The sequence below is a fragment of the Argiope bruennichi genome, chromosome X2 (assembly GCF_947563725.1).
Source record: "Argiope bruennichi chromosome X2, qqArgBrue1.1, whole genome shotgun sequence".
Taxonomy (NCBI): domain Eukaryota; kingdom Metazoa; phylum Arthropoda; class Arachnida; order Araneae; family Araneidae; genus Argiope; species Argiope bruennichi.
The window spans coordinates 135,961,484-135,986,631 of NC_079163.1; the positions used below are offsets into that span (position 1 = coordinate 135,961,484).

Sequence of the window (25,148 nt, forward strand, 5' to 3'; positions counted from 1 at the left end):
CACGCCACCAAACAACGACACGATTCCACAGTTCTCGCACTCATTACCCACGCCACCAAACAACGACACGATTCCACAGTTCTCGCACTCATTACCCACGCCACCAAACAACGACACGATTCCACAGTTCTCGCACTCATTACCCACGCCACCAAACAACGACACGATTCCACAGTTCTCGCACTCATTACCCACGCCACCAAACAACGACACGATTCCACAGTTCTCGCACTCATTACCCACGCCACCAAACAACGACACGATTCCACAGTTCTCGCACTCGTTACCCACGCCACCAAACCCGACACGATTCCACAGCTCACGCACACCCAACAAAAAGCTCAGAATCCTCGCATTCATCACCTAAGCCACCAAACCTAACACGATTTCACATTTCTCACGCCGGCACCCCCACACAACCAGTCCTCGGCTTTCACATGCATTTCTCACTCATAATTGCATACAATATCCAATTACGCGATAAGCGATTATCAGACATTTTTGCTACCAGGCCCACACCACAACTTTTGAGTATGAGCAATTAATCCACAGCGCTTTCGCACCACATTACAATAGAGTCGGGACTAGCATTGTACTTGCCTACTATGATCTCGCACGGTTTCTGTTTCACATACAACTATCTCTTAAGTATATTGATTTAACTCCATCCATCGCATGTCAATATATATCAATGCAATATTTCCCATTCACATAATGCACCTCTCAATCTGAGGATAAAATGCATCCTACAGCCCAAGTTCGAAAAATATTTCTATGAACATTTTATGCCCAAATCGATTACATAAAATGTTCAAAAACCAAGGGTCGATATTCCTAGTTTTGATGAGATATCGAGTTAAAGCAGGCTAATAGTAATGCAGGATTTGCGATTTATTCAACAGCCATAATTTTGTAGATTCCATGCAAAAACTTCCAACATTCTGCTTAACTCACCAATTTATAAATTTAAAACATTCCCATAATCGGGACAAATACTGACAGCTGTCAAAACCGGGTCATGCACTTTGATAGCTTCGTTGGTTACAATAAAGGTGCATTCTGAAAAGGTGGATTACGTTTAATTTGTATCAAGTCTAAATACGATTTCTAAATGTGAAAGCGATATTTGGATGCACGAATCTAGTTTTATTGCATCTTTAGTTTCTATGATTTGATATTAAAAAATTACCAAAAAGTGAATACAAGATCAAATATATTTTCTCTAAATTTCAACAAATTAAGTTTATAGTTAATCTAAAGGAGCTGATTTCAAATCAGACACTGTTAAATTGAAATACACTTCGATTGAAATGTTAAATTGCTCATGTAATAGCATATAAAATTGGCCGTTTGGATACATAAAGATAGATATTCATTAAGTCAGCAGTAAGTATACGGCACTAGTAAAATATAGAATGTTAATATAATATAGATTTGTTCGATTAATGGGAACCAATACGTAGGACTTTAAACCATTTCACATATAAGAAGACTCACATGCACATCGAATGAATTTTTAACTCAGAGTTTACAGGCAGAATTGATAACCGAATAAAAAATTCTGAACAATTTCTCGATAAAAAATTAATTGATGAGCCAAACATTTATTTTGAATGCATAACTGCGATGCACGAAAGATACTTCGTTGAACATCAAACATTTGTAAACGAATTTCTGCATTTTTCAGAAGAGTTCTAAATAATGTTATCCATCATTTGGAGTTACAATGGAAGCAATCATTTCAAAAATATATTAGCAGCCAAAAATGTTGATTATATTAAATATCATTTCTAATGTGCAGATTTTGATAATCCAATTTTTATCATTTTAATCGATACATTTTAAACTTGGTATAAATCACAAGTTTACGATATCATAGCACCTTTTGAATCTTTGTCCATAATTTGTAAAGACTTCGGGTTCCAAGGTTACGCTTGATGAAACTTCAGAATCGTCCAGTTTTGTTGCAATCACTTCGGTCTAAACATTTTAAAAGACACCTAAAATGAGAAAAAAAAAATTAAAATAGAATACATCTATCAATGATATGAAATAGTAGAGAAAAGAGCTTTAGATTCAGGAAAACAAGTTGCTCAAGAATTTTTAAAGATCATAAAATTATGAAACCATTTTTCCCACTGGATCTTGAGTGGTGCAATCTATTAACCCTTCGCTCACAATGTTTGACAAGTTCCTCTATTAACAGTATTTAGAATTTAAAACAAAAATGTTCTCCAAACGGACTTTATAATAAAAAAAAAAATGAAGCTTTGCATTAAAAAAAATACGATTTTAGTTATGGATTGTTATATTTTAACTTTTATTTATTATAAATTTACAAGTGAGAAATTATAGTAACAAAATAATTTTAATGGAATGCGTGATAACTAGTTATTACGCAAACGAAATATGAAAAATTACACATTTTGAATTACTAAGAGTAATATGTGATTTCTACAGAGAGAAAGTTTTATAGATTGCTCCATTCTCAAGGAGTCGATATCTATATAAAGAAGTCGATCTCCGAGTATGACAAGAATTTCAATTCCGATTGATCTTGTGCCTAATTGTAACGTAAAATGCTGCATCCATTTTAATAAAGTATTTTTTAGCTTCATTACTTTATTAGACCTTCGGGAAATTTGCTGTTTTGAACGAACAAAATAAATTTGTATCCAAATATCCATGTTGTTTTAGAAAATTTACAATTCAAAAACTTACCATGCCCTTGAATTCCTGATGTTTTGATGTCATTGACAGATAATTACGCACATTCAACATCCTTAGTGTAAATTGCCGAGGTACGCAGAACCAAGAAAACAGTTGTCCTTGTGGTGGACGAAAAGTCTTCATTCAGTAAGATGCACTTGTATAGGTCCCAAGTTATTCAATCTATGAATATAATAAAACTAATATTTTTAAGTTTAAATTACGCATGAATGAAGACAAATGATTATACCCTGTCTTCATTTCAGTATAACAATCACCAAAATTCTCGAACGCCGTTATTCGTTTCAGTACCATTCTGAGAAAATGTCCTGATCAACAAAATTATTACAATTGACTTGTCAGGAGCTGATTAGTCACTCTACAGAGGGAAAATGGCGATTTACTTTTATGTAAATATCATTACAATGTATCGTCTACAATGTTGCTACTTTACTCTCAAATGGAGGTGAATTTGCTTTATTGAATATGAACGTTGAATTTCACTTGATTTAAAAGAATTGAATCCCAGAAGCTTTCTGCTGTTAGTAAAACCGTGTAAAGGGAAGGTAACTTCACGTTCCTATGGACATTACACAACTTGGTTAAATTCATTGTTTTGGCGTTTAAAAGTAATTTTAGAGGAGCATGTTCAAGGTAGAGAGCCCAAGTATTCCTCAAAAACTGTCCTCGTCGTCTTTGTCCATTAGTAGAAGACAACTTAAGAAACAATCGTAGTTTTTCATCTACCGCACTAAATCATATATAGTCTATACAGTTTGGGTTTCTAAACAGTGAGACGATTTGCGAGACTAAACAGTGAAAATGCGAGTATTTCTCCCGTTCTCAATCAACGTACCAGATGTTGAGATACGAATGCATTTTAAAAAGGTTTTAAAACTTAATAAGAGAATTGTCAGAAGTGATGAATTTCCAAATGAGTAAGAATGCCTGCATAATAAGAAAAGAGAAATATACTAGAACTTAAACATCTCTTCAATAAAATTATTTAAAAAAATTACAGGCGAATTAAAAATTTTAATTATCCTATACATAATTTTTAAAATTTAATCTTATTCATCGTCCTAGTTAAAATTGCTGATTTTTTTAGACCCATTTAAAGAAGTTCGTGAAAGCAGAAAATATCCCATGTCCATTTTGTTTACTGAGAAAGAATCTGGTTTCAAATGTAGGTAAGTAAATAGAATTGCAGTTCTTTTCAAAAGACATGCTTTTGCTCCATAACTATATTTCTCCAACTATTGATTTAATACCCTCTCCTGTTGAATCAAGATTCGTGAATTTTATTCATGTTGTACTCAAATGTATCACTTGCATCCTTTTAATAAGTCGAATTCAAAATTTGAGCAAAATCGAGTGAAGAAAGTTGTAGACCATATCAAATTAGGGCGACCATATATTAAATCGTCTTTAATTACATTTTGAACTTGATACTCAACTACCAGGTTTTACAAACTATTAACTGGATTTTGGATATTTCTCCAATTTACTTTATAAGCTACGAATTCCAGAATACGCTTGATAAAAGGTGCAAGATGATAGTCATGTCGTTATATTCACTTCTACGTGTTAGCAGGTATCTGAAAAAATTTAATATTTCAATTAGAACAAATATGAATAGATCTATGAAGAATGATAAAATGCAAAGCGCAAAATTAAATTTTGCTTTTTAAACTTGAGAAAATAATTCTAAAATAAGAATTGAAATTAAATTACATTATTTAATCAGACAAATATGCATTCAACTCCCTAGTTAAATTTTAAAAAAAATCCACTTCTCTGCTGGTAATCACACTTACTGGTGTTTAAATATATTTTTAAAACAATTTATCTAACATGTCTTGCTGAAGTGTTGGCTTCTAAATGTTTCTTGGACTGTCCAAGTATTTATTTTAATTACAAAAGTTGAAATTAAGTCAATAATCCTCCATTTAATATTCTGTTATTCTCAATATTAAATTAAAATACTCACTGCCATCTGTCGTCAGCTGTCGTTCAAATTCAGACCATCATGTAGTGACAAAATGAAATTTCGTTTGAAAAACATTCCACTTTCATTCTGTAACAGAGTAAGTGGAATTTTGTGGATTGTCATAGTTAGATGGTTGAAAAAAATTGTTTTGTGATCTTAATGAACTAGATCTACATCTCATTAGAACTAATATAGGATTTAAAAAAAGCTTTAAAAAAACAAACTATAAAATATTTCATTCGTTCAGTCAGAAAATAAGTTTGCCGAAAGTAAAAGAATCAAAATTACCTGGAAACATGTCTTATTTCAATACAGTAGAAAGTTCTTGGCAGGACAAAAGTTTCATTTTGAGAACGACGACTTGCAAAAAGCTTTCATATGCTGACTGTTTCGTAGGCGATTGATTTATTTAATCCTTACTTGTACAGAATTTGACCTCCGAATGGCACGTGCTGCAGTACCACCGATTACAGCATTGAGAAATTGCTGGATATGCTGCTTCTGTTTTGATAAAGGTTTACAAATAATAATGTTCTTCCCCTTACAGATAAGGGGAAATTTGCCTTCTATAAGACAAAAAAAAAAAAAGCGATTAAAGAATGTTATTTCTACAATTTTAGTATTATAAAAAAGGAACCGACTATACTTGGATTTAATATTTTGATGTCATCTGTAGCGAGTATTTCATAACATCCAGCTCAGTAGATGCCAGTTCAGAACACGTGTGGAACCGAGAAAGCAGTCTCACTTCTGGTGGAGTGTGGTAAGGCTTTATTCAGCAAGAGATGGCTATAGATCAAAACTTATTCCAATCTATACAATACTTAATATAAAAATAGAAAATCGGTTAAATTATTAATCTACATTACGAATGTATTAAGTTATTAAATAAAATGAATAATATCCTATAATCATTTTGGTATGACAATTATCAAAATTTTTGCAACTTACCGATATCGCTTCGGAATCAATGAGGAAACTTTCCAAGCCTTATTCTTGTGTTGAGAAATAGCTGGAAATATTGTTTTTGCTTTGATAGATGTTTCCAGGTAATTACGGATTGCCTCCGTATAGCTTAAGGAGAACTTTCTTTCTAAAAATAGATTTGAAAATGCTATGTCTGTTGGGCTATTTCAAGTAATTAAATAATTTTAAAATTTATTAATTATATTTGAAATAATTTAGGAACTGACTGCATACTTCCATTGCCAAAATAAGTAGTCATTTTTAGCTAGAGTTTCACCACATTCAGCATAAATGGGTTCGATTCAGGACATATGTGGATTCATGAAAGCCGTCTTACTTTAGGTGTAAATAGGAAGTCTTCACTCAGAAAAAGAGCAATTATATAAGCAGTAGGTTTTCCAACTTGTATATACCTATAAAAATACAAAAAATGTAAATTAAACAAAGTTACAGTTTAATAATCAAATCCTGTATTCATTTTTGTATGGCAATTATCAATTCTTACTACTTACTAATACCATTATGAGAAAATATTTGCCATCATACAGATTGCTGATAGAGAATCTGACAGAAACTGAAGTAGTCACTCTGCAAATATGACACTTACACATCGCCTATGAAAATATAAAATTTTATATTATTAAATCAGATATACTTGCATTCAACCCAAATACAATTTTTTTTTTAAGTTAACAGCAATTTAATTCTCTATTGATAATGTAACTACTCGCAGTATTTTAAATGCATTTGTAAATCTATTTTAACATGTTATTGATATTACTAAAGTGTTATTTCCTTAATGGTAGTAAGTTTATGCAAGTGTATTTTAAAGACATAAAAGGAGGATTGATAAATTAATTCAACAATCATTGATTATACTTAGGATTACAGTACTGTTTCTCCGTCAAGCGCCGTTAAACGTCCTCCAAACAGAGAGCACTATATAGTGACAAGATGAAATTTTATTCGAAAAACATTCAATTTCCTTCTGTAAGAGTGCAAATAATGTTTTCTGGATTGAAGTATTTTGACGTTAAAAACATTGCTTTGTGATCTTAATGAACATCTCATTAGGAGTAAAAAGGCTTGAAAATTGTTTAAGAAGCAATAATAAAATGTTTCATTCTCCGAGAAAATAAATTTCCGGGAAGCGAAAGACTAACAGTATTACCTGGAAACATTTCTTGTCTTGTTTTAGCACTAAGTGGTTCGTTACTTGCCTGGCAACATTTTCCTGGGGAGGACGGCTACATGCAGAAGGCTCTCACATGCTGGCTCCATTCTGTGGCGTCTGATTTATTCGGCCCTTTACAGAAATTGATGTCAGAATGGCCCGTTTTTCGATTCAGCCGATTCTTATGTTGAGAAAGAGATGGGAATGCTGCATATGTTTCGATAGATGTTTCTAAGTAATAATGTTTTCTCTCCTTATAACTTGCAACTCATTCGACTAGAAGAATAAATAAAATGATTACAGGATGTCGTGTTTTCGCAATTTTAGTATTATAATCAAGGAACTAAATGGATACTTAGATTTAATATTTTGATGCCATCTTTAGCGAACTTTTCACAGCATCCAGCGTAGTTCATGTCAGCTCGGAACACGAGAGAGAACCAAGGAAGCAATCTCACTTCTGCTGGCGAGTCGCAAGCCTTTAGTCGGCAAAAGGTTGTTAGTGTTCTAACCTATATATACTTAAGTGTCCACATTAGTAAGGTTACAATTATTTAATAATCACATTGAATGATTGTATTCTATATTTTGGCATGATAATTAACAAGATTCTTTTAACTTACCATTATCTATCATTCTGATGTAGTTTCTTGGTCATCCAAATTGCTAGTTGATAGAATTTGTGACAAAAACTGAAAAAAAGTCATTCCATAGACGAGAGTTGGGGGAGGGTACCATTGTTCCTATTAATAGCATCAAATACATTTAATAATGTATTCACATGATTCGACAGAAATGTTCTGGTGCAATGAAAGCAGTTTAAATTTAAGCAACTTCAAGTTCCTGCTATTTTCACCACCCGAGTTTACATTTATTCTCTTCCCAGCTACTATTAATGAACAGACAAACCAATGATGTTCTTCTGTAGCAAGGGACATACCAAGTATTTCCTATATAATTCTGACAGTTATCGTTGCCAAAGAGCCACTAGTATGGAATATCAAGAAATTACGAATATTTCTGTTATTCTCAATCATCATACCAGAAGAGCAGATTTACACTGAATTTTGAAAGATTTCAAATGAATTGAAACATCTTCACGCAGAATACAGTTATAAGATGAAAACTTCCCAAATCAATACGTGCTTCTACAATAAGTGAAATTCCCTGCTGTTAAAATTGGATATTTGATGCATGATTTCTTTTCAAGTAATCTTTACAGACCAATTTCTGTTAGAATTTAATTGAACTAAATTGTTTGGTTTTGAACTGGACTGGATTGTTTGAGTGTTTTTGAATTCCAGTTTTTACACTAATTTTATTCTTTGTCTTAATGGAACTCGCTGGTCTTTTTTGTAATAGACGACTTGGCTATCTGTGCAGAAATTTTATTTCCCAATGACTACATCTTGCTTATTATAAATACATTTGATTTTAAATTCGGCCTTTAAGATCAGTATTTCACTTTTTACATGTATACCCGATCCTTAAGATTTTATTTCATTACCATCGCTTAGAACTAAAGACAAACAAAAATCCATTTTTTTTTTAAATCGGCCCCAATTGTTTAATCTAATTCAATTACATTTGCAAAAATTCTCTAGCTCCTTTTGTCAACTTTATCCATTCATTCATTAAAAAATTTAAATTCGCATTCAATATTTCATCGTTAAAACTAAGATTTGATGTATTACAATTCGAAAACGGGTTATATAGAATTAAAAATATTGTTTATAAATTCGGTACGAGTAGCAATTTAAATATTTGCTAAATGTACTAAATCACTAATTTTTTGACATAGTTACTATATCAAAAACGACTTGTATGTTTTGCACCTCAAATATTCGTTTCTTATTATGGCTGATGGATTTGCGAAACTGAATCGAACTAGTCTTCAGGGAATATCAAACAAAATGTTCCTTCAACTAGGGGAATGGCAAACATATGAAAAGCCAAAACAACGAAGCAAGGCTAACTTTATTACAGGTTAGAGGAATCCATGAAATTCAAATGAAACAAATAATGATTAAAAATCACGAAGAGATTAAATATTTGGAGAAATTAAATTTGGATAAAATATGCATCATAAACACGTAACTGTAGCAGTATTGGACGACAAGAGTAGCGAGTTAGAATTCAAAAAGTAATTAAAAGTGAACATTAACACTGGGGTTCAGAGGGGATTTTGAAAATTAAATTGTTAAGAGACTGCTAATTTTTCTATTTCCATCTTCAGTAGGAGTGGTGAATGTAATGCTAAGTTAGTAATTTTCTTTTTATGAACTAGTATTTCTTATTCAGGTTCAGTCACGAAGATGATAAAATGAAACAAAAGGGGTTCTTGCCAGTCAAGCAAATTTTTTTTTATCTGAAGATGTACTTTAATTCATTCTTCCCATCATAAACTGCGAGTCGTTAAAATGCATGCCCTTTCTTTCCATATCATGAAGAAATTTAAGAATATTCTGCCATCAACATAAAATGGCATTTGATTAGACAAATCTAATCGCGAGGAATTCTATTACAAAATGAAAAGTTCAAGCTTCATTCTGGTTTGAAAGTCGAGTGCACGGTGGGAATGTGGTTACATTAACACAATTTTATCGGATAAAAATACAGAATTGGTGAGACTGCAAAAGAAAATATTCTTAAGAGATTAATAACCTCATTTTAAATCTTCGAACCGGTTAATTCCGATATATATTCTGTTTCTCATTTTACTTTTTCAATGAAACGTTTCGAACGATGTTCCTGAATTCTGACTTTCCCAGCATTAAAATATTTCCAACGAAGAAAATCGTTGTAATCAGCCTTAGATGAATGACATAAGCAATTCTTTCGCACAAAATTCTATACTTAGTTCTCTCACTTAGTATTTTACACTTCCCCCATTTTCTTTCACACTCACACACACTATCCATACAGCTATAAATCCACAATTCTCACATTTCCCACATCGCCAACATAAAAACAGTTACAATTCTCGCACCCATAAACTTATCCACGCCATCAACCCCACCACGAGTCTGCAGCTCTCTCTTTCATGCATTACCCACGCCGTCACCACCACTACGAGTCTGCAGCTCTCTCTTTCATACATTACCCACGCCGTCACCACCACTACGAATCTGCAGCTCTCTCTTTCATACATTACCCACGCCGTCACCACCACTACGAATCTGCAGCTCTCTCTTTCATACATTACCCACGCCGTCACCACCACCACTACGAATCTGCAGCTCTCTCTTTCATACATTACCCACGCCGTCACCACCACCACTACGAATCTGCAGCTCTCTCATACATTACCCACGCCGTCACCACCACCACTACGAATCTGCAGCTCTCTCTTTCATACATTACCCACGCCGTCACCACCACCACTACGAATCTGCAGCTCTCTCTTTCATACATTACCCACGCCGTCACCACCACCACTACGAATCTGCAGCTCTCTCTTTCATACATTACCCACGCCGTCACCACCACCACTACGAATCTGCAGCTCTCTCTTTCATACATTACCCACGCCGTCACCACCACCACTACGAATCTGCAGCTCTCTCTTTCATACATTACCCACGCCGTCACCACCACCACTACGAATCTGCAGCTTTCAGGTGTACATCACAATGGCTTAATTCAACATCGAACCAAACATCTAGTTGAAAATGGTACGCAAAAGCTCGTAAATTACGATCCTAGTGCTGTTTTCCCATTTAGAAAATGGAATGCCGAGTTGATGCAGGATAGTAGACACGCAATTTGCTCAAGAACATAACTGCTAAAATTCCTTACAATCACCTGTTACATTTTGTACAGCTTAGTCTACAAATTTATCAGTATTAAAAAATTTCCTCTAAACATCGTACCTAACAATTCAAAGACTGACAGCTCGTAATTTTGAGATGACTTTGCTTCTTTGATAATTCATTTTAACTCAACGAAAAGACAAATTAGACGTTGGATTAAGTATTATTTGTATCGAATAATGTAAAACTTGTTTCATATGAAGGATGAATTAGTGAATAGGAATTAAAAAATTGAACATTGATATTTCGATGCAAGAGGACTCGAGGGCACATTATGGGACATTTCCTTTACGTTATTACGGTTTTCTGTCTTAAATTACAATTAGATTATTCAAACTTCCTATAGCAGAAACGATACCAAATGCATTTTCTTAAATTTCAATCAATAAAGACTCGAAATTTAATGATAAGGGAATTGACTTCATAGCGGGAATGGTTTAAATAATATTAGAGCCGAAATGTTACGGTAGTTCATTAAGCAATAACATGTAAAGAATTTTCGAGTTCAATAATTAAGATAAATACTGCGAAAATGGCCATTAAATAGTACTAAGTAAAGAGTGCTGACATGCATACTAATAAATGTTAACATAATTTATGTTTAACTCAAACCGGAATGAATTACCTTAATTTTAATAGCATTAAAATTTCAAACCAAGAGAATGGCTGAAAGACATTTTAAAGCAATACATGACTAATTATTTCAAACAGCAAGGAAATTTTGTTTAGGTTAATGAGCGGCAATTTAAATATGCCTAATAGATAGCATGTATGGAATGGTTAAGTTCAATTCTTTACCTATCGTTAGTATTAAACAACTAACCAACGCCTTATAAAACGATAGAAAATTAGAATTCCAACGATACTTTCTTATATTCATTTGCCTCATCTAGAGTATTAGAGAGAAATTTACTTAAGAATTAGTCAAAAGTTAATTTCAATACTACTGTCATTTCCGAAAGCAAATCAAAAGTTTTTTTTTTTAATTTCTTGCCAATAATAATTGCTATGGTTTCATTATCATTCATATGTCATCTATAGTTTTACAAATATATTCTTAAGTATTTAACAGTTTTAAATATATATTCAAGAATTTTATTTCTCCATCTATAATGCAAAAATTTAAGACTTCATTATTTAGGTGGTTTTTCATATGCTTACCATTTACTTTGTTCGAAAAACATTTTATCTTTCATCCTAAAAAAAATTTCTTTGATTCAAACATCAAATATATATATTTTTAGGTGCAATTCATACAGTCGCCTTTTGAAAAAGTAATTGAATCTACCCGCAGAATAAACAAAATTTTTTTTCAAGAACTTAATTTATGTAATCCGTGATTTTCCATAACAATTCGCAAGCAAAAATTTGAAAAGCAGCACGCACACTGAATGTCATGAATAAATCGATTCTATTTGAATAAATTGAAGCCATAAAAAGGCTGGATTCCGTGGAAACAAAGTATTGTAAATAAGTTAGATAGGAAACTTCAGATGAATTAGACATATCCCGAAATGAAGTGACAGAACTTTATTAAAGTTCTTAGAAGAATATTATAATCAATACTAATTAAATGAGCTAGTTCACTAATCAAATATTGGCAATGGACTTTACTTCTGAACCAAGAATATAAATAAAAAATTCCAACTTAATTTTAGATTTATTCTGAAAAATCTACCACCACGATTTAAATATTGATATTAGTAAAATGCTTTTTAATTTCTAGGGAATTTCACTTATCGCAGAGTTAACTGCCTCTACGATTTCAATTTCATAACTAGACTCAGTTTTCCATTTAAGAATTAGTAACTTATTGGAATGAAGAATCTGAGCCTCTGGTTTCTGAATGAGCAAGGAAGAAGTATTCTAATCATCAAATATCCTACAGAGGTAGTTTCCGGACAGCTAGATACCACAATTATATAGACATATACCTGGTTAGTTCAATACAACAGAAGGAAATCCACATGAAAATACTTTCCTCCGTTAACCATAAGTGACATGGCTTGTAGAAATAGTGATTAGTATTACTTTTTGATGTCAGCTTGAACTGGAACAGGATTTTCAATTCCAAACTTGGAAGAATGCCACTTGCTGGAACGATGGTTTCAACTTATGCACGATTCATCACATAGCAAGTGTTGGACATAATGATGCAGATGCCGCTTCTACTTTCGAATACAAATTATCGTAAGCAGAAGAGCTGTCAAAGATTATGGTTAATCGTTGCGCAGATAATTAATGGTCAATATTTGAGTTAACACAACATTTAAAAAATGATTTAAGGAAATTTGAAAAATATTTTAATTTAATTATAAGAATATATTAAGTATCCGTATGTACAGAAGTACAAACAATTGCTTTGAATGAGAAAAATCTGGAATTTTAACAATTATGAATCATATTTAACACTAACTCTTTGCAATTTTTACGATTTTTTTTATAGTTGAGCAGCAGCTTAGATGGTAAAAGTCAAGTTTAATTTGATTTAATCTTAATTTAGTTGAATTATTTAATTTTATATTAATATTCTATTTGAAAGTAGATAACGTATCTGATAAATTTGTACTGCAATCAGAATACAAAAGCGTCATACGAGCTGATGCACCTTCCTTAACCAAGTAACTTTTGCACTAATGGAAGAATGATAAATTACGAACTAAAAATAATTTCATTAATACGGGTGATTCAACAACTACTAATTGAATTCAGAACAATTAAATATTCTATATTAGAGTAAATTCACAAAGCAAACATTAGAATGTCATGAAAATATGCAAGTATTTTATTTTACAGAAATGCTCTCGAATTACATTTTACATTGTGCCATAAAAATGTGCTTACATTAACATCTTGCTAAGTCAAGAGAAAAAAATGGTCCATTGAGATAAAAGTAACAATGCAACACAGAATGGAAATTGATACATAAACGTTTTTAAAACTTCAGCTTAATAGTCTGAAGCTAAGAAAAGCATGGGTTATTGAAATAAGAAAAGCGCATATCTTGCATTGCATTGTGGTTCTCTTATGTATTCAAAGCAATATTGTTAAACTAACATACTTTCCATAAATTGCGAGGTATAATCGTGCCATTATGCACAAAACGCAACGCTATTCAGACAAGCGATTGGACCCGTCTCTATGAAGACAAATTTTACTCTTTTTAGAGGAGCAGTCTCTGACAAATAAAGTCCCCCCTCCAAAACTTTAAATGATAAATCTGAATTTTCGGGTGTATTAAAATAATTGGAAGTTAATGCCCTCAATAATTTTAGAACATTTTGCATAAAAATACAGGAACTAAAGTATTAACTTTTCGCTTATATCAATTTTATTATGAATTTTCTTTCATTTCAGTTTTTCAAATTTAATTTTAAGAAATCATAATATTTTACACTCATTAAAAAATAAATTCTTTAAGTTCATGAAGTCATTCTCTTGTTTCCACTTTTAAATCTATAAAAATGACAAACTTTGGATAGGCATCAAAGAATAACTTTTACATTTATTGAAAACGGGCTGGTTTTTCTGTAAAATTACTGCATAGAAGGCAATGACTGAGGTAACACGACTAGACGAAGACAATACAGACGATTCAATTCCGAAATACTGTGATACAATTTTTTGAATAAAGGTTCAAAATTTTAAGAGAGTTTTTCCCAAAACAATGAGGCAAATAATCATTAGGGATTGAAAGTGTTTGAAATGAATAAAGCAAATTAAAAAATACAACTTCAGGTAGTATTTGCTAGTAATAACCGACAAGAAATATAATGAAAATAGAAAGCGACTTCAAATAAACAATTCTAAAAGGAATACATTGTAATGCAAAAAAAATATTAGGTTACCAATTCTATAAAGGAAGAATTTTTTTGGCAGAAAAGAATTTTAATGTAAAGTTCGTAATACACAATGCATTGTAAAATTTAACTTTTGAAAAGTTATGTTTACAATAAGACAAATTTGTACAATTAAATGCTTAAATTCAACTATTTTTATGCAGAGTGACTTGCAGTTTTAATTACCAAACCATTAAGATAAATCAAAAAACATTCAAGACAGTCGTAGCACACTTTTTGAAAAGGCTATATTGTTGAAATATTAAATACTTTACGTATTTCTACGTATTCTATCTTCGTCAATCTGAAAACCTGAAAGTAAACGAACTAAGTATTTTTTGGAAACACTTTATAGGAAACTTTACTTATTGGTTAGATCTACTTTTCTAAGCAAAAGAGAAGTTTTAAATTATCATAGGTTTCATTTATGAAACATTCATACACAAACTTAAAGTCCATTCTAATCAAATTATTTAAAATTTCCTCTGATGTAAAGTTTTGAAAAATAGTCAGATTTAGTAGAAGTGGCCGAACGAAATACCGTCACATCGTGACGAAATATTATAACTTGCATTCATTTTTCAATAATGAAAACATCCATTATAACTTCTTTCAACGATTCTCATAGTTTTTATTTCCATAATTATAAATGAAATTTTTTTTGAAGTTGCAATAAACCTTTTTCAAATAAGATTTCATTATCTTTTTATTACTATAAATAAATGAATTTTATGAATTCCAATTCTTAAATACTTGAACTATAAATATAGATTAATAATTATGGAGCTTTTATTGCAATGGTCATTCCGATACATTTCCCCGTCAGAATATACAATTCTTGTTATTGGACATACAGCTATGGTTTGGAACAATTACAATAAATAGAAATGACTGCCTACTAAAAAGTTTTTTTCTTTTATCAATGACAATGCCGAGTTAATTCGATATTTTCAAGTTGGGTAGTCTCAAGCAGATGAATTTGAGTTCGTCATCCTCAGATTTTCCAATATAAGAGTATCATTTTTGCTACTTTTATTGTGCAGAATAAAATACAATCATTTATAACTATCCTAATAAGTGAGTGCTATATTGAAAGTTCAGATGAACTGAAAGGCTCTTTAGCTAAATTTCAGACGTTTCTAAAATCAACATTATAACACTCAGAATGAAAGAGCAAAGAGAACGGAACTAAGCTAACATATAAATCAGATAAAGTGTTTAGAATATGTGTAATATCGATTGCCTGAAACATTAAATTTCTTTTCTTCTTGACAATTAAATAAATCTGAATCCATCATTGAAGTAATTACCCCATTAATGAAGTGCTTAGATAATAGGAAAGAAGTTTTTGAATAAACTATGGGTTATCGAGTATTGTGCATACTTTTGCTCCAGATACTGTTTTTAACCATAAATATAATTCAAAATTCTTTAAAATAGAAGCAGATGGTCACATGCAGCTATGAAAAATTTGTAGTTATGAAGTAAATTATTTGTAGTAATCAGCCACAAAACTTTGTGGTAATCTTGCTACGTAAAATAACAGTTCAATCAATAATGGTTTCATTTGTAGTTATTCAAATGTCAATCTCTGTAGACAAGAAATTGTTGCTTCCGATTTAAAGTGTTTTATGAACTATTCTCCGTTTTTGCCGAGCTTTGATAACAATAAAATCTTACGTGTCGGAAGTGAAAATTCACATTATATTCCATCAAATAGATAAAATTTTAATTTTAGAGAATTTCTGTAATATACTTCAGTACAAATTTTACTATTTTCAGCACAAAATTCTTTAAAATAAGCAGAATTCCCATGAGTTAATAAAAAAAGTGACTTTGCTTTCAGAATTGATTTTTTAATTTATTGACCAAAATATTACATTTAAAATATTTGTTTGACAATTAATTTTAATATAAAAAAATCATTCTGTTCGCTCAGCCAAAACAAAGTTCACAAAAACAAATAATTTATGTTTCAGATTTTATATTTGAATGCTTTAACAAAGAATTCCCAAAGCGGTAACAAAAACTTTTCTTTCAGAGTTAAAAATTTATTTATTCTTCTAGCGAACGAAGATGTCATGTGTATAAAATTGATCTTTCGCCAGTTACATGGATTAGGGAACACATTTAAAAAAAGAATGCCCGAGTTTAAAATAGTTGCAACATTCCGATTTTTCAAAAAAAAAAAAAAAAAAAAAAGACATTTAATGTAAACGGATATTTTAGCAAGAAAAAATATTCTACAATAGACGTAAAACGACAAAACAGTTTATATTCATTATTAGACTTAAACTAATTTGAAACAACAGAACTTACCATCAAAATACTAAGAAGTTGCTTAATAACGCAAAAGATACTAAATTATAAAATATATCTATCCCAGCACAATTCAAAATATTCAAGGTTTAACAAAAATCATTTAAAAAAATTATTCTAGCATGCAAAGAACTACAAAACGAAAACTGATCAATCTTTTGAAACTTTTAAATAGTAAAGATATTGACGTGTTTTATAAATCCTTCTCTTCTTCCAAAGATCTATGCAAGGTGGCTCTGCAGCTAGCTTGGATATTTCTTTTAAATAAAGAACAGTTTTCCAAATTTGAACCCGGAAGAAGCACGCATAAAGTATATGAATGTTGCTTAAAAACCAATAATTATTGCTATAAATTTAAAAATAAATCTGCCAGCTTTGGTTGAATATTAGGAAAATGTGATAAAAAGATTATTTATCTTTCATTCAACAAATGTCATTATTTGAGGAATTTTTACTTTAAGAACTGTAAAAAAAAGAAATGGTTCCGATGCATAGAGGTCAATGAAACAACATACTGACATCTGATTTTTTTAAATGTTTGCTTATCCTCTCTGAAACTTTTGAATAGACTTCTTAAGATTCTCAGAGTATATGTTTTGAGTTAGGAACATATTTTAAAAGTATAAGGCGAATTGAATTTTTTTTAAATAATTTAACCACTCATTTCATCATATCTTTATATCACTGAGTTGTTACTAATATCCCTTTTTTTGATGAAGATAGCATTAATCTGAAATAATTTAGGTCATTTCATATTTTTCAACTTAGTATTTTAGATTCTATCATTTTTTATATGGGATGGACCTTGTAATTTTGAGCTCCGATGATGAGCGTAATCCCTCTTGTAGTCCTCTCTCTCCAAAATTCTGCATATTTGCAATAGCTATTTAGCGTTCACTCGGCCTGCATTAACGATGAATCTTTAGTAGAATCGAATTTCGAAACTGGATCCTTCCAATTCCGTGGGAGAGACCCTACCACTAGGCCACCGTAGTCCCCTAAGGAAGTCATGCAGGAATATTTGCGAAGGTTAGCTGAAATTAGAAACGAAATATTTTCATCTTGTTTCTTCATTAACATCTATGTTGCTTACCGTTTTTTTTTGTTTTTTTTTGATACCCTTGACATAAAATTCCGGTTGATAATATTTAAAGTAATCATCTTATTTACATTAGGAGCACAGACCACCTTTATTTCGTCTTTCGCTAGTTTTGGTAGATTTATTTTTAAATTTGCGCAATAATTGTTGTTCATTTAATAAAATTTATATTTCTTGTGGATGCACCTTCCGGGTTCGAATTCGAATAACATTTTTTGTAATTTTTTAAAATTCCTCGTTCTTGCTGCAGAGCCGCTTTTTATAAATCTTTGGAAGAAGAGAACAATTTATGAACACTTTCTACCTCATACAACTTGATAAAGTCTCAGAAAATGATTAGTTTTTTTTATTTTGTGATTCTTTGCATGGTGAAGTATATTCGCTTTAACGTTCAGATATAACCCTCCTTATGATGGATTGTGCGCATATTGAAGCCGAAGTCGCAGCAAGTGACACTCTCCCATGTTGCTTATTTAAAATCCAATACTAGTTCCTCGATGTCGTGACAAAACGCCATCACGCCATATTAGGTCTTTAAGGATGACGGCTAAAATTTTGGATATTGTCGTCTGTCGCACTGGACTTCACTGGGTATGTCTATTTATTGTGGTATTTTAGCTGCTCGGAGGCTGTTTATGCGGAATATTCGTACATCATGGATATTTCTTCATTGTTTAATCGGAATATTAGAGTTCAAAAATTAACGCGTTAAGATCCTTCGTTTAGTTCAAAATATCATATAATTCAAACATTCATTCTCGTATAGGAATAAGAATTATAAAACTAGAATGACCTTGCAATAAAAAAAATCCTTAAAATTAAAATTTCTTTCCTTGATTTAGAGTATTCTCTCAATTTGAATTAATGTAATTTTCCAAAATGAATCTCAAACTAAAATTCAGTTTTATTTTTAGCAACGCCTTCTATTTCTCAGCGCTAACTGAGTGAAAAGTCCATCCATTAAATATTATATTTGTCCAAAGTATTTAACTTAATTTCGCGTATAATTTCAACTCGGGATATTACTAATGCATCTCTAATGCTTCAATTGACTTGTTTATAATTTTTCTAGTTTAGCTTTCCCCGAGCTTAGTTTTTCAAATGCAATAGAAACCTTCAGTATATGTCGTTATTCAAAGCTTCATTTATGAATTGGTGAATTACAGGTCACTTAAAATCTTAATTGAACTCGTAACCTACTTAAGTTTATTATCAGTTTATTCATTATTTTATTAAAACGCGATATAAATTTTACCGGAAGAAAAATCTATAATTTCAGAATATTTTATTGAATTTGTAACTGCGCATAATTAGCATATCAATTAATGAAGCGACAAATTGTTACTAGAAATGTTCAGTAGGCTTGTCTGGTTCTTAAAATAGTTTCTTATTTTATTGTAATCTTGATATTCTTATTCTATATAGCTTCTTAATTATTTGGGACACTTGCTATTTAATTATATACTTGAGGCATTGAAGCCTTTATGATTTTTGCATGTAAAGTTAATACATTAAATTGCATATACTCTTAATTGTGGAGTTAAAAATTCATTTATTCGATGCGCGTGCGAGTCTTGTTTGTGAAGTGGTTTAATGTCCTATGTATTAGTTCCCCTTAATCGAACAAATCTATTGTATTAAAATTCTATATTTTAATAGTGCCCTATACTTATTGCTGATTTAGTGAATATCTATTTTCTTTCTGTATCCAAACGGTGAATTTTATGATATGCTATTACATAATTTAACATTTCAATCGAAGTGTATTTCAATTTAACAGTTTCTGATTTGAAATCAGCTCCCTTAGGTTAACTATAAACTTAATTTGTTGAAATTTAGAGAAAATATATTTGATCTTGTATTCACTTTTTGGTAATTTTTTAATATCAAATCATAGAAACTAAAGATGCAATAAAACTAGATTCGTGCATCCAAATATCGCTTTCACATTTAGAAATCGTATTTAGACTTGATACAAATTAAACGTAATCCACCTTTTCAGAATGCACCTTTATTGTAACCAACGGAGCTATCAAAGTGCATGACCCGGTTTTGACAGCTGTCAGTATTTGTCCCGATTATGGGAATGTTTTAAATTTATAAATTGGTAAGTTAAGCAGAATGTAGGAAGTTTTTGCATGGAATCTACAAAATTATGGCTGTTGAATAAATCGCAAATCCTGCATTACTATTAGCCTGCTTTAACTCGATATCTCATCAAAACTAGGAATATTGACCCTTGGTTTTTGAACATTTTATGTAATCGATTTGGGCATAAAATGTTCATAGAAATATTTTTCGAACTTGGGCTGTAGGATGCATTTTATCCTCAGATTGAGAGGTGCATTATGTGAATGGGAAATATTGCATTGATATATATTGACATGCGATGGATGGAGTTAAATCAATATACTTAAGAGATAGTTGTATGTGAAACAGAAACCGTGCGAGATCATAGTAGGCAAGTACAATGCTAGTCCCGACTCTATTGTAATGTGGTGCGAAAGCGCTGTGGATTAATTGCTCATACTCAAAAGTTGTGGTGTGGGCCTGGTAGCAAAAATGTCTGATAATCGCTTATCGCGTAATTGGATATTGTATGCAATTATGAGTGAGAAATGCATGTGAAAGCCGAGGACTGGTTGTGTGGGGGTGCCGGCGTGAGAAATGTGAAATCGTGTTAGGTTTGGTGGCTTAGGTAATGAATGCGAGGATTCTGAGCTTTTTGTTGGGTGTGCGTGAGCTGTGGAATCGTGTCGTTGTTTGGTGGCGTGGGTAATGAGTGCGAGAACTGGGGAATCGTGTCGTTGTTTGGTGGCGTGGGTAATGAGTGGGAGAACTGTGGAATCGTGTCGTTGTTTGGTGGCGTGGGTAATGAGTGGGAGAACTGTGGAATCGTGTCGTTGTTTGGTGGCGTGGGTAATGAGTGCGAGAAATGTGGAATCGTGTCGTTGTTTGGTGGCGTGGGTAATGAGTGCGAGAAATGTGGAATCGTGTGTACGAGACTGTGGAGTCGTCGTATGGAGGCGGTGTAGGAAATTTGTGTGCGAAATGAATTGTGATTGTAGTGTGGCCAGTGTGTGTGCTTATGAGATGGAGTCATCGTGGTGACAATGTGGCCTGTGTGTGTGATTTTGTAAGAATTATTGAATTAATTTCTGGAAATTAGAATTTTAAAGGAAAGCAACTTAGAAAATTAATCTTCGTGAAGAATATTTTGGTCTTGGAAGAAAAAAGGACGAAACAATGGGGCATCGGTTAAGAATTTAAAACGCCAGTAGCCATTGGGAATAATGGAAGAACAGAATGTCTACTCAGTTTTAAAATTAACTGAATTTTAAATAATAAAAACTTTACTTTTGTTAATATTAAACGCACTTTTGTATTTGAATTTCACTAATTTATAGGTTTTGGAAACTGTGAGGAAGTTTTTAATTAAATAGATTTAATTGTCGAGGTCCTTTTTGTGACGGTGTTTCATAGAATCAATCTGAATTGGAATCATATTAGTCAACTTTCGTAATTCATTTTGTGTCCGACGGATAATTCGAAATTTCTTTATAGTATGAGAAGAACACACACAGCACTTAATCCTTCAGTGGATTGAATAAAATAAAATTTTTATAAAATTCTTGCGACTTTACTGGTGATATTCCTTATATTTTCTTCGTGGTAGAGCTTAATAAAAAAAATCATTCCCAACTCTTAAATTTAAATTCTATGAAATGTCTAATAGGAATCTTTAAATATCTAATTTCTTCGAATACGTTTGCTTAACCAGACCTTATAAAAAGGGTAGTTGATTAAGAATTAACCATAGATTCATTTCAAAACTTCTAAATCTTTAATTAAAAAGTTAATGTTTTATTTTCTTCAAAAATTAATTAGGAATTTTTAATATTCAGAAATTTACTAATTGCATTTCCATGACCTATTTCTATACAATTTTTTCGAAATGTTCTGAAGTCATTCGCACTTTCTGGTCTTTCTTTTACTCTCGGAGAGAATTTCCCTCTACTGCCTATAATGTAAGTTTTAATCCAGTCAGCCTCAATGTTTTGCTATTCCATGCAATTGAATCATCCTATTCATCATTCTTATAGTTGAAGTAACAATTCATCCGTTATCTCACAGAGTCTGGCTCTATTCTATCTCAATCTGCCATAAAAAAATGTAACTCGGCAATAAGTTTTAAGTATTGTGTAAATCTGGTTTTAAAAGCACAATGCTAAGAATATTAATAGATTCTGCGCATGTGCGGGAACTTGATTCTTAAAATTCCGATAAAATATAGAAATATTTTAAATTTATAATATTGTTTTGAAATATATGATTTGGAATGATTCATAGTAACTGTATGAATAATGAAAAATAAAGATAAAATTTATTTAAAAAAAAGAAAAATTATAAATTATTTGTCGATCTCGAGATTCGAACAGAAGACAGCAAAATACAATGACACACCCTGCCCATATAGCCACCAAGACTCGTACCTCGAGAGTTTCTGAATGGTCAAAGACCCTTATTACGACTCGGCAATAAGTTTTAAGTATTGTGTAAATCTGGTTTTAAAAGCACAATGCTAAGAATACTAGTAGATTCTGCGCATGTGCGTTATTTTGACTCTTAAAATTCCGATAAAATATAGAAATATTTTAAATTTATAATATTGTTTTGAAATATATGATTTGGAATGATTCATAGTAACTCTATGAATAATCGGGAAATAAAGATAAAATTTATTTAAAAAAAAAGAAAAATTATAAAATCTTTGTCGATCTAGAGATTCGAACAGAAGACCAGCAAAATACAATGACACACCCTGCCGATCTAGATACCAAGACTCGTACCTCGAGAGCTTCTGAAGTGTCAAAGATTCTCATTACGACTCGGCAATAAGTTTTAAGTATTGTGTAAATATGGTTTTAAAAGCACAATGCTAAGAATACTAGTAGATTCTGCGCATGTGCGGGATCTTGACTCTTAAAATTCCGATAAAATATAGAAATATTTTAAATTTATAATATTGTTTTGAAATATATGATTTGGAATGATTCATAGTAACTCTATGAATAATCGGGAAATAAAGATAAAATTTATTTAAAAAAAAGAAAAATTATAAAATCTTTGTCGATCTCGAGATTCGAACAGACCAGCAAAATACAACGACACACTCTGCCGATCTAGCCACAAAGACGCGTAAATCGAGAGCTTCTGAAGTCTCAAAGATTCTCATTACGACTCGGCAATAAGTTTTAAGTATTGTGTAAATCTGGTCTTAAAAGCACAATGCTAAGAATATTAATAGATTTTGCGCATGTGCGCGAACTTACCTCTTAAAATTCCGATAAAATATAGAAATATTTTAAATTTATAATATTGTTTTGAAATATATGATTTGGAATGATTCATAGTAACTCTATGAGTAATAGAGAAATAAAGATAAAATTTATTTAAAAAAAAGAAAAATTATAAAATTTTTGTCGATCTCGAGATTCGAACAGACCAGCAAAATACAACGGCACACTCTGCCGATCTAGCCACAAAGACGCGTACCTCGAGAGCTTCTGAAGGGTCAAAGATTCTCATTACGACTCGGCAATAAGTTTTAAATATTGTGTAAATCTGGTTTTAAAAGCACAATGCTAAGAATATTAATAGATTCTGCGCATGTGCGGGAACTTGACTCTTAAAATTCCGATAAAATATAGAAATATTTTAAATTTATAATATTGTTTTGAAATATATGATTTGGAATGATTCATAGTAACTCTTTTAATAATGGAGAAATAAAGATAAAATTTATTTAAAAAAAAGAAAAATTATAAATTATTTGTCGATCTTGAGATTCGAACAGACCAGCAAAATACAACGACACACTCTGCCGATCTAGCCACAAAGACGCGTACCTCGAGAACTTCTGAAGGGTCAAAGATTCTCATTACGACTCGGCAATAAGTTTTAAATATTGTGTAAATCTGGTTTTAAAAGCACAATGCTAAGAATATTAATAGATTCTGCGCATGTGCGGGAACTTGACTCTTAAAATTCCGATAAAATATAGAAATATTTTAAATTTATAATATTGTTTTGAAATATATGATTTGGAATGATTCATAGTAACTCTATGAATAATAGAGAAATAAAGATAAAATTTATTTAAAAAAAAGAAAAATTATAAATTATTTGTCGATCTCGAGATTCGAACAGAAGACAGCAAAATACAATGACACACCCTGCCCATATAGCCACCAAGACTCGTACCTCGAGAGCTTCTGAATGGTCAAAGACTCTTATTACGACTCGGCAATAAGTTTTAAGTATTGTGTAAATCTGGTTTTAAAAGCACAATGCTAAGAATATTAATTGATTCTGCGCATGTGCGCGAACTTGACTCTTAAAATTCCGATAAAATATAGAAATATTTTAAATTTATAATATTGTTTTGAAATATATGATTTGGAATGATTCATAGTAACTCTATGAATAATAGAGAAATAAAGATAAAATTTATTTAAAAAAAAGAAAAATTATAAAATCTTTGTCGATCTCGAGATTCGAACAGACCAGCAAAATACAACGACACACTCTGCCGATCTAGCCACAAAGACGCGTACCTCGAGAGCGTCTGAAGGGTCAAAGATTCTCATTACGACTCGGCAATAAGTTTTAAGTATTGTGTAAATCTGGTCTTAAAAGCAAAATGCTAAGAATATTAATAGATTCTGCGCATGTGCGGGAACTTGACTCTTAAAATTCCGATAAAATATAGAAATATTTTAAATTTATAATATTGTTTTGAAATATATGATTTGGAATGATTCATAGTAAATCTATGAATAATGGAGAAATAAAGATAAAATTTATTTAAAAAAAAAGAAAAATTATAAATTATTTGTCGATCTCGAGATTCGAACAGAAGACCAGCAAAATACAATGACAACCCTGCCGATCTAGCCACCAAGACTCGTACCTCGAGAGCTTCTGAAGGGTCAAAGATTCTCATTACGACTCGGCAATACGTTTTAAGTATTGTGTAAATCTGGGTTTAAAAGCACAATGCTAAGAATATTAATAGATTCTGCGCATGTGCGGGAACTTGACTCATAAAATTCCGATAAAATATAGAAATATTTTAAATTTATAATATTGTTTTGAAATATATGATTTGGAATGATTCATAGTAACTCTATGAATAATGGAGAAATATAGATAAAATTTATTTAAAAAAAAAGAAAAA

At 31.4% G+C, this 25,148-nt stretch overlaps 3 long non-coding RNA genes across 6 annotated transcripts; all 3 read right to left on the reverse strand.

The window, feature by feature from the left end:
- Window positions 1-1,354: 1,354 nt before the first annotated feature.
- LOC129960818 (uncharacterized) lies at window positions 1,355-5,079 on the reverse strand. 2 transcript variants are annotated; one of them, XR_008783694.1, is made up of 5 exons: window positions 4,988-5,079; window positions 4,700-4,786; window positions 4,218-4,307; window positions 2,722-2,892; window positions 1,355-2,000 (listed from the first exon to the last, which is right to left on the reverse strand). It is a non-coding gene; the product is annotated as an uncharacterized LOC129960818 (long non-coding RNA). The 2 variants fall into 2 exon arrangements; XR_008783693.1 differs by lacking the exon at window positions 4,218-4,307.
- Window positions 5,080-5,294: 215 nt separating this feature from the next.
- On the reverse strand, window positions 5,295-6,923 carry LOC129960572 (uncharacterized). Of its 2 annotated transcripts, none has more exons than XR_008783629.1 (5): window positions 6,837-6,923; window positions 6,178-6,279; window positions 5,900-6,078; window positions 5,651-5,788; window positions 5,295-5,522 (listed from the first exon to the last, which is right to left on the reverse strand). It is a non-coding gene; the product is annotated as an uncharacterized LOC129960572 (long non-coding RNA). The 2 variants fall into 2 exon arrangements; XR_008783630.1 differs by having other exon boundaries at window positions 5,651-5,792.
- A 23-nt stretch (window positions 6,924-6,946) lies between these two features.
- Window positions 6,947-16,930, reverse strand: LOC129960573 (uncharacterized). 2 transcript variants are annotated; one of them, XR_008783632.1, is made up of 4 exons: window positions 16,810-16,930; window positions 7,463-7,531; window positions 7,195-7,360; window positions 6,947-7,115 (listed from the first exon to the last, which is right to left on the reverse strand). It is a non-coding gene; the product is annotated as an uncharacterized LOC129960573 (long non-coding RNA). The 2 variants fall into 2 exon arrangements; XR_008783631.1 differs by having other exon boundaries at window positions 7,195-7,531.
- Between the last annotated feature and the right edge of the window lie 8,218 nt (window positions 16,931-25,148).